This window comes from Erinaceus europaeus, chromosome 16, assembly GCF_950295315.1.
Source record: "Erinaceus europaeus chromosome 16, mEriEur2.1, whole genome shotgun sequence".
NCBI classification, from domain to species: Eukaryota; Metazoa; Chordata; class Mammalia; order Eulipotyphla; family Erinaceidae; genus Erinaceus; species Erinaceus europaeus.
Window position 1 is genome coordinate 46,815,084 of NC_080177.1, and position 11,037 is coordinate 46,826,120.

General features: G+C 44.2%; 1 pseudogene; it reads right to left on the reverse strand.

Annotated features, from left to right (window-relative positions):
- Nucleotides 1–495: 495 nt before the first annotated feature.
- LOC103125666 (nudC domain-containing protein 2-like) lies at nt 496–2,868 on the reverse strand (annotated as a pseudogene).
- Nucleotides 2,869–11,037: the final 8,169 nt, after the last annotated feature.

The window sequence follows — 11,037 nt, forward strand, 5'->3', positions numbered from 1 at the left end:
GGTGAAGCAGGGCTGCAGCTGTCTCTCTTTCTCTCTTCCTTTTTTTTCTACTGTCTTTCTTTTTTTTTTTCTACTTATAAAAGTTTGTTGAACATTACTCCCACGTCACACTTGAAAGACTTAATTTTCCCTGAAAGCACCCTGTTATTCACACGAATTGCTGAGTGTGTTCTATACTGAAAACACAAGTAACAAAGAAACCAGTGAACTGCAGCATGTAAGAAGTCAGCATCTGGGGGACTGGCGGTAGCGCAGCGGGTTAAGCGCTCCAACGAAGCGCAAGGACCGGCGTAAGGATCCCGGTTTGAGCTCCCAGCTCCCCACCTGCAGCAGGGGAGTCGCTTCACAGGCAGTGAAGCAAGTCTGCAGGGTCTGTCTTTCTCTCCCCCTCTCTCTTTCCCCATCTTCTCTCCATTTCTCTCGGTCCTATCCAACAACGAACAACAACAACAATAATAACCACAAGAAGGCTACAGCAACAAGGGCAACAAAAGGGAGGGGGCAATGGCCTCCAGGATCAGTGGATTCATGGTGCAGGCACTGAGCCCCAGCAGTAACCCTGGGGGGGAAAAAAAAGTCAGCATCTATTAGCAGAGTCCCCACAGCTTATAGGTGCTTCCTGAAACGCCACTTTCAGAAACGCACCTGAGTGTATTTTGCACTGTTAGCTGAAGGCATCCACACTGGAATTCCACCACAGAGATGACTGGTCCTCGTATTTGGCAAATTCTGCTGGGATCCACAGAAGGCAGCAAACAGAGATAATGGCTATTCCTCAAGATTTGAGGAATCAGGTCCACCTTTAGTGTAGTTTCCTGACATTGATGTCAAAACCAGGATTCTCCTTCTGGAAGCGCTCTAGGGTGAGCTTCCTCTGCATCTGGTCCTGCACCCAGGGTGGGCCACGTACTCCTACTCCAGCAGAGACGTCCAGCAGTTGGCTACATCCCGCTGGGTCTTTGTCAGGACGATGTGTAGCATCTTCCTGTCCTCCAGCGTCCAAGTGCCCTCGTCCACGATGGCGGCATCGAAGAGGTGGCTGTTGAGGATGTCACGCCCGCCAGCCGCCAGCGACAGGTGTCTCCAGACTCTGGAAGCCGCAGCCTAGGCACTGCTCACGCATGCCGAGCCTCACACGCACCTCAATGAACACCTCCTCCAGCGTCTGGTTAGCACTGGCCCAACCGTGTCCCGCATCGAACCACGCCACTGCGCTCCTCAAACGGTGCCAACAAGCCCCCATGGCGCAGTCGCTGCCCGCTCCCCCTCTGTCTCTCTTCCTATCACCCCCTTCACTTTCAATTTCTGGCTGTTTCTATCAAATAAATAAGGATTAAAAAATTAAACCTCAGGGGCCGGGTGGTGGCACACCTGGTTGAACGCATGTATTACAATGCTCAAGTGTTAGCCGGGCTGGCTTCACGGGCGGGTAACAGACGACCAGGGACTCATGGTTGAGCTGTAGGCAGTATCTCTTTATTCATGCGGGAAGCAGCGCAATCTATACCAAGCTAAGCTAAGCTAACTACAAACAATCTTGTCCTTATAAATATACTAGCCCAGTAGGGTGGGAACAGGATGCGACACAGAGAGGGTGGAGAGAAAAGTGACTGGTGAAAATCAGGGTATGACAAGGAGAGGGGGCGGAGCAGGCAAGAATTCTACCACTGAACCACCAATGCCCTAGAGGGAGGGTGGTGCTTGTTAACAGCGGTTATGTAAATAGAATGAAGTGGTTATGTAAATAGAATAGTGTTAAGCAGGGGGGATTAAACTAATGAAACAGAAGGGGTCTCATGCATACCAACACTCAAGGACCTTGGTTAGAGGCCCCGGTCCCCACCTGCAGGAGGAAAGCTTACGAGTGGTTAAGCAGGGACACAGGTGTCTCTGTTTCTCTCCCTATCACCCACCTCCCCCTTGATTTCTGGATATCTCTATCCAATAAATAAATTAATTAATTAAACCTTTAACATGAATTTGAATGAAATGTAATTCCTGGAGATGAACACATTACTTTAACTTTTAAAGTTCTCACCAAAGGGGCTGAGGACACAGCATCATGGTTCTACAAAAAGATTTTCATGCCTGAGACTCTGAGGACCCAGGTTCAATCCCAGCACCACCATAAACCAGAGCTAAGCAGTATTCTGGCATCTCTCTCTCTCTCTCTCATTAAAATTAAGTGAGTAGTGGCCTGGGAGGTGGCGCAGTGGATAAAGTGTTGGACTCTCAAGCATGAGGTCCTGAATTCAATCCCCAGCAGCACATCATGTGCCAGAGTGATGTCTGGTTCTTTCTTTCCTTTTATCCCTCATTAATAAATAAAATATTAAAAAATAAATAAATCTTTCTTTCCCTTTACAAAAATAATTAAAAAATAAAGTGAGTAAACATCTAAAAATTAAGAGGTTTGTAAAAATAGAATTCTCGGGAGTCTGGCTGTAGCGCAGCGGGTTAAGCGCAGGTGGCGCAAAGCACAAGGACCGGCATAAGGATCCCGGTTCGAACCCCGGCTCCCCACCTGCAGGGGAGTCGCTTCACAGGCGGTGAAGCAGGTCTGCAGATGTCTATCTTTCTCTCCTCCTCTCTGTCTTCCCCTCTCTCTCTCCATTTCTCTCTGTCCTATCCAACAACGACAACAACAATAATAACTACAACAATAAAACAACAAGGGCAACAAAAGGGAATAAATAAAATAAATATTTAAAAAAATAGAATTCTCATCAAATACAATTGCTTTTCCCAAGTTTTCTTCATCACCTCTTTTGAACACTTTTGATGTGACACCTCATGAAAATTTCTTCCTTCAGTAACATCTTTATCTCCCCACAACCTTAAGTACAGATTAGTTCCAAAACCCAGCATACGTCAGCTATTGAGCAAGCATTAGATATTCCAGGTTAGTGTCCATAATTTCATAAATTGCTGGATAATGGATGAATGGAACCAGAGCATCACTCTGGCACATGTGATTCCAGGGATCAAACTTAGGGCCTCATTCTTGAGAGTCAAGTGTTTTATTCATTGCACCATCTCCTAGTCCACCACATATGTACTTCTTTTTTTTAAATTTTTTTATATTTATTTATTTTCTCTTTTGTTGCCCTTTTTTATTATTGTTGTTGTAGTTATTATTGTTGTTGTATTGATGTCATCATTGTTAGATAGGACAAAGAGAAATGGAGAGAGGAGGGGAAGACAGAGGCAGGGGAGAGAAAGATAGACACCTGCAGACCTGCTTCACCTCCTCTGAAGCGACTCCCCTGCAGGTGGGGAGATGGGGGCTTGAACCCGGATTCTTATGCCAGTCCTTGCGCTTTGCACCATGTGCGCTTAACCCGCTGCGCTACACCCGCTGCGCTACCGCCGGACTCCCATATATGTACTTCTTAAAGCTTCTTTTTTCCTCCCCTTTGTCTTGACTTCCCATACTAAGTAATGTTAAACTGGGATTCTTTCATATAGACATCTAGAGAGAAAAGGTATTGCTCACCAACGTTTTATATGGGACAAATTATAAAGCTCTAGTGATTCATTCTGCATGGCAAAACCCCTTAAAGCAGACAAATGACCAGCCATTTTATTTATTTATTTATTTAAGATTTTTATTTATTTATGAGAAAGATAGGAGGAGAGAGAAAGAACCAAACATCATTCTGGCACATGTGCTGCTGAGGATCAAACTTGGGATCTCATGCTTGAAAGTCCAAAGCTTTACCACTGCGCCACCTCCTGGACCACCAGCCATTTTATTTTATTTAATTATTTTATTTTTACCAGAACACTGCTTAGTGGTGGTGCCAAGGACTGAATATGGGATCTCAAGCAGAAAATTATTTTGCCTACTTGCTATCTCAGAAAACATATCTCCAGGTGACTGGACACCATTTTCCCATATGTGCCTTTTTTTAACATTTTATTTTATAGAACAGAGATACATTGAAAGAGGAGGGAGAGAGAGAGAAAGAGAGACAGACAGACAGACAACTGCAACCCTGCTTCATCACTTGTGAAGCTTTCCCCCTGCAGATAGGGACTGGGGTTTGAACCTGAGTCTTTATGCATGGTAATCTGTGCACTCAACCAGGTACAACACAACCTTGACCCTATTTATTTTATTTGCCTCCATGGTAATCATTGGGCTCATACTGGCACTACAAATACACTGCTTCCCTTGACCATTTTTTTTCCCTTTTTCTTTCTATTCTTCTCATTTTTGGGGGGGGGGCGGAGGACACATTAGAATTTCCTCTTTTTTTTTTGCCTCCAGGGTATTGTTGGGGCTCGGTGCCTGCACTACAAATCCACTGCTCCTGGAGGCCATATTTTCCCTTTTGTTGCCCTTGTTGTCTAACATTGTTGTGGTTATTGATGCCGTTGTTGTTGGATAGGACAGAGAGAAATGGAGAGAGGAGGGGAAGACAGAGGGGGGAGAGAAAGACAGACACTTGCAGACCTGCTTCACTGCTTGTGACTTCCCTGCAGGTGGGGAGCTGGGGGCTCGAACTGGGATCCTTCTTCTTCTAGCGTTTGCCCTTCTTCCGTAGCCAGTCAACAGTGTCAGGTTGAGCCTGATGTAAAGTTTCGAGACCTCCTTTGAATCTGGAGAGGTAGCAGCCGTTGACTATGTGGGTCATAGTCTGTCTGTAGCCGCAGGGGCAGTTCGGGTCATCTCTGGCTCCCCAGCGATGGAACATAGCGGCGCACCGGCCATGGCCTGTTCGATAGCGATTGAGGAGGGCCCAATCATAACGTGCTAGGTCAAAGCCGGGTTGATGCTTGCAGGGGTCTGTGATGAGGTGTTTGTTCTTTACCTCAGCTGACTGCCAGCTCTGTTTCCAAGAGACTGGAACAGAGAAGTTCAGTGTAGGTGTAGGGGACCAGATTGGGTGACGAGATCCTTATGCGGGTCCTTGTGCTTTGCACCATGTGCGCCTAACCCACTGTGCCACAGCCTGACTCCCCGTTATTGTTGTTTTATTATTGTTATTGCTGTCATTGTTGGATAGGACAGAGAAAAATTGAGAGAGGAGAGGAAGACAGAGGGGGGAAAGAAGGATAGACACCTGCAGACATAATTCACCACTTGTGAAATGACCCTCCTGCAGGTGGGGAACAGGGGCTTGAACCAGGATCCTTATGTGGTCCTTGAGCTTCGTGCCATGTGCACTTAACCTGCTGCGCTACTACCATGCTCCTAGAATTTATTTTTTTAATAAAATTTATTTATTTTTAACTTTTTATTTTATTTGTTTTAATGAGAAAGACCAGAGCACTACACAGCTCTGGTAGTGCTGGGGATTGTACCTGGAACCTCAGAGCCTCAGGCATGAAAATCTTTTGCGTAACCATTATATTGTCTCCCCAGCCCCCTTCCTATTTTATTTGATCAGATGAAGAGAAATTGAGAGGTGGGTGGGAGTTAGGGAGAGAGGGAAGGGAGACAGAGACAGAGACAGAAACCAACCTGCAGCACTGAAGCCTTCCCCCTACAGGTGGGGAGCAGGGGCTCAAACTCTGGTCCTTTTGCATAATAATGTGTGCTCAATCAGATGTGCTACCTGGAAACTGGCACTCTACACTATCCTTATAAACCCTAATGTCCTTTCTTTCTCTTTTTAAAAAATGTTTTATTTGGGGGCCAGGAGGTAGTGCACCGGGCTAAGCGCACCTAGTGGGAAGCAAAAGGATAGGATGGGTGCAAGGATGTGGGTTGGAGCCCCAGCTCCCTACCTTCAGGTGGGTCGTTTCACAAGTGGTGAAGCAGATCTGTGAGTGTCTTTCTCTCACCCTCTCTGTCTTCCTCTCCTCTCTCAATTTCTCTCTGTCCTATCCAACAACAGCAACAATAACAGCAACAACAAAGTGAATAATGGCTTCCAGGAGCAATGGATTCATAGTGCAGGTACCCAGCTCCAGTGATAACCCTGGAGCTAAAAAAAAAATTATTTTATTTATTATTTGCTTCCACTGGACCTCCCACCTCTCCTGGAAACTATTTTTCCTGTATTTTGTTTTAATAGAGACAGAGAGAAATATGAGAGAGAGAGACAGAGAGAGAGAGAGAGAGAGAGAGAGAGAACTGAATCCTGCCCCACTGTTCCTGAAGCACTCCTTCCTACCCCCAACCCCAACAGGACCAGGGGGCTTGGACCCAGGTCCTTGAGTCCTTAAGTCCTTAAGCATGGTCACTTGTGCACTTTATTGGCCATACCATTACTGACATCAGTATTTTTTTCTTTTTAATATTTTATTTATTTATTTTTACCATAGCACTGCTTAGCCCTGGCTTATGGTGGTGCAAGAGATTGAACCTGGAACTTTGGAGCCTCAGACTTGAGAGTCTCTTTGCATAATCATTATGTTATCTACTCCCACCCTATTCATTCATTTATTGATGAGAGACATAGGAGGAGAAAGAGGAAAAACCAGAACATCGTCCTGGTGCATGTGCTGCCTAGGAATAGTCTCAGAACCACATGATTAAGAGTCTACTGCTTTATATACTGCAATACTCCCAGGACCACTAAAAAAATTCTTGGGTGGTCTGTGAGGTGGCTCAGTGGATAATGCATTGGATTCTCAACCATAAGGTCCCAGGTTCAACCCCTGGTAGCACATGTGCCAAAGTGATGTCTGGTTCTTTCTCTCTCTGCTCCCATCTTTCTCATGAATAAATAAATTCTATATTTTTTCTGGGGACATGAGTCTATCCTATTCTCAGGTTTGCTAGCACTTGATTAAAACCTGCTTTTTCTCACACCAACTCTTATCTCTTAGTTAACTGGCATTCTAAACAGGATGCAATTCAAACTTTTTTTTATTTCTTTATTGGAGAATTAATGTTTTACATTCAACAGTAAATACAATAGTTTGTACATGCATAACATTCCCCAGTTTCCCATATAACAATACAACCCCCACTAGGTCCTCTGTCATCCTTCTTGGACCTGTATTCTCCCCACCTACCCACCCCAGAGTCTTTTACTTTGGTGCAATATGCCAATTCCATTTCAGGTTCTACTTGTTTGTTGTTTTTTTCTTCTGATCTTGTTTTTCACCTTCTGCCTGAGAGTGGGATCATCCCATATTCATCCTTCTGTTTGTGACTTATTTCACTTAACATGAATTTTTCAAGGTCCATCCAAGATCGGCTGAAAATGGTGAAGTCACCATTTTTTACAGCTGAGTAGTATTCCATTGTGTATATATACCACAACTTGCTCAGCCACTCATCTGTTGTTGGACACCTGGGTTGCTTCCAGGTTTTGGCTATTACAAATTGTGCTGCCAAGAACATATGTGTACACAGATCTTTTTGGATGGATGTGTTGGGTTCCTTAAGATATATCCCCAGGAGAGGAATTGCAGGATCATGGGGTAGGTCCATTTCTAGCCTTCTGAGAGTTCTCCAGACTGTTCTCCACAGAGGTTGGACCAATTGACATTCCCTCCAGCAGTGCAGGAGGGTTCCTTTGACCCCACACCCTCTCCAGCATTTGCTGCTGTTACCTTTTCTGATGTAAGACATTCTCACAGGAGTGAAGTGGTATCTCATTGTTGTCTTTATTTGTATTTCTCTGACAATCAGAGACTTGGGGCATTTTTTCATGTGTTTCTCGGCCTTTTGGATCTCTTCTGTGGTGAATATTCTGTCCAAGTCCTCCCCCCATTGTCGGATGGGGTTAATTGTTGTCTTGTTGTTGAGTTTGGCAAGCTCTTTATATATGTTGGTTATTAAACTCTTGTCTGATGTATGGCATATAAAGATCTTCTCCCATTCTGTGAGGGGTCTCTTGGTTTGGGTAGTGGTTTCTTTTGTTGTGAAGAAGCTTTTCAATTTGATGTAGTCCTATAGGTTTATACTTGCCTTAGTCTTCTTTGTAATTGATTTGTTTCATTGAAGATGTCTTTAAAATGTATGCGGAAAAGAGTTCTGCCAATATTTTCCTCTAAGTATGTGATAGTTTGTGGTCTAACATCCAAGTCCTTAATCCACTTGGAATTTACTTTTGTATTTGGTGAAATACAGTGGTTCAGTTTCATTCTTCTGCATTTTTCAACTCATTGTTTCCAACACCATTTGTTGAAGAGACTCTGCTTTCCCCATTTAGTAGTCTGGGCCCCTTTGTCAAAGATTAGATGTCCATAGGTGTGTGGGGCAATTCAAACTTTTAATGTGGCAATACTTCTTTTCTAGTTCTGAATATGAATTATCTACAAATAATGTGATAATTTTCTTTTTTTTATGTAATTTTAAAAAATTATCTTCATTTATTATATAGAAGCATCCAGAAATCGAGAAGGTAGGAGAGAGACAGAGAGACACCTGCAGCCCTGCTTCACCACTCACAAAGCTTTCCCCCTGCAAGTGGGGACTGGGGGCTTGAACCCTGGTCCTTGCACATTGTAACATGTGCTCTCAACCAGTTGTGCCACCACCCGGCCCCAATGTGATAATTTTCTTACACACTACCATACACTTCCTTTTGATAATTACAATTGTGGACACACTTTCTCTTTCTCTTTTTCTACTTTCTTCCTTCCTTTTTTTCTGTCTTTTAAAAATATCAGAATAGTGTTCATCTCTAGTTTATGATGGTACCGGGGAATGAACCTAGTACCTTTGTCTCTCTCTTTTTCTACCTGGAAAAAAAATCAGCCCAGATCAGTGAAGCCCATGGCAAACGCTAGAAGAAGAAGTGAAGCCCATTAATAAAAACAAAGTAAATGAACAATAAAAAGCAACCTCCTCAGAGGCCACGTGGTAGCGCGCCCGGTTAGGCATACATATTACAGTGCACAAGGACCTGAACTCAAGCCCCTGATTCCCACCTGCAGGGGGAAAGCTTTGCAAGTGGTAAAGCAGATCTGCAGGTGTTTCTCTTTCTCTCTCCCTCTCAACCACCCCATTCCTCTCTCAATTTCTCTCTGTCCTATCCAATAAAATGGAAAAAGTGGTCGCCAGAAGCAAGCCCCAGTGATACACCTGGAGGCAAGTGAGAGCAAGATACCTGAAAACCTGCTTTGCTGCTTGTGAGGTGTCCTCCCTGCAAGTTGGGAGCTGGGAGCTTGAACCCAGATCCTTGCTGGGGTCCTTGCACTTTGTATTATGTATGCTTGACCCCATGCATGACCACCCAGCCAGGGAATGCGTATCTTCATTATGATATCAGCACAAACAACAGGAACCCACTGAATACAAAACCATCCAAGGCTGGAGAAATAGCTCAGTTAGTAGGTTGCCCTGATATGTGCTTGGATTAGGTTTGAGTCACCAGGACACTACACAGGAGTCTAGTGGAACTGAAGGAAGCTTGAGTGCCCCAGCTTTCCACTTGCAAGAAGGTCACCTCACAAGCGGTAAAGCAAATCTGCAGGTGTCTATTTTTCTCTCCCCTTTCTGTCTTTCCCTCCTCTCTCAATTTTTCTCTGTCCTATACCCTTCTCTCTTTATCTGAAAAAGTCTGGATCCCTCAAGTTCGAGGTTCCAACACCACTTAGAAAAAAAAGTAGGGGGAGGCAGGGGAGGTAGCATAGTGGTTATATAAGATTCTCATGCCTGAGGCTTCAAAAATCCCAGGTTCAATTTGAGGCACCAACATAAGCCAGAGGGGAATGTACATATTACCATGTGCAAGGACCCATGTTGAAGCCCTGTCCCTACCTGCTAGAGGAAGCTTCATGAGTGGTGAAACAGTGCTGCAGGTGTCTATCTCCTTAGTTCCTCATTTCCATTTCCATTTCTCTATCTCTATAAACAACCGAGATCCTTGTGCTTTGCAGCACCTGCATTTAACCCGCTGCGCTACTGCCTGACTCTTGGTCTCTCTCTTTCTATCTTCCTTTTATTGCCACTAGGGTTATCGATGGAGTTATGTGCCAGCACTATAAATCCACTGCTTTTGATGGCCAGTTTTTTTCTTTCAAAATTTTTTTTATTAGGACAGAGAGTGGGCTGGGCAGTAGCGCAGGTTAAGTGCACATAGCACAAAGTGCAAAGACCAGAACAAGGATCCCAGTTCGAGCCCCCCAGCTTTCCACTTACTGGAAGGTCGCCTCACAAGTGGCAAAGCAAATCTGCAGGTGTCTATTTTTCTCTCCCCTCTCTTGTCTTCCCCTCCTCTCTCAATTTCTATCTGTCCTATCCAACAACAATAATAACAACAAAGATAAACAACAAGGTCAACAAAACTGAAAAAAGTAGCCTCTAGAAGTGGTTTTTACAGTGCAGGCACCAAGCCTCAGTGATAACACTGGAGGCAAAAAAAAAAAATTATAGATAGGACAGAGAGAAACTGAAAGAGGATAGGGAGATAAGAGAGAGGGTGAAAAAGCCAGAAACCCACAGACCTGCTTCACATCTCATGAATCGGACCCACGACAGGTGTGAAGTGGGATATCAAACCCGTGTCCTTGCACTTGGTATTATGTGTGCTTAACCCAGCTCACTTACATATATCTTGCCTATCCCTGCTTTGGTTCAACAAATGCTTGTCTCCTTGAACCTGAAAACAAAGATATATACAAACAAAAACTGAGATCACAAAATAGCTCATTAGGATAGGATAGTGTACTGCTTTGCTATATGCTCATGTGCACTCAACCTCTCTGTCATAGTCTAAAAAAAAAAAAGACTGTTAGGAATGGTGGAGTCATATGGGCATAATTCCAGTGATAACCATGTTGAAAAATTAAAGGAAGGAGAAGGAAGAAAATAAGGAGAAGGAAGAGGAGGAGAGTTCACACTTCTCACCCCAACCCACACTCTCTCACTATCAAAGAAAAAGAAAAAGATGCAGAGTGCTGACTTTGCACATGAGCTCTGAGGCAGATAGAGCTTCAGGTTCAAACCTCATTCTCACCAGAAGCCAGAGGTTCAACCCTCTGGGGGGAAAAAAAAGACGGCCAGAAATAGTGGAATTATGGATTTGTGTGGGCACTATGCCCCAGCCATAACCTCAGTGGGAAAGAAAACTGAAATGAAGTTTAGGGTACAGTTTATTTACTCCTTTTTTGGATTTTTTCCCACTC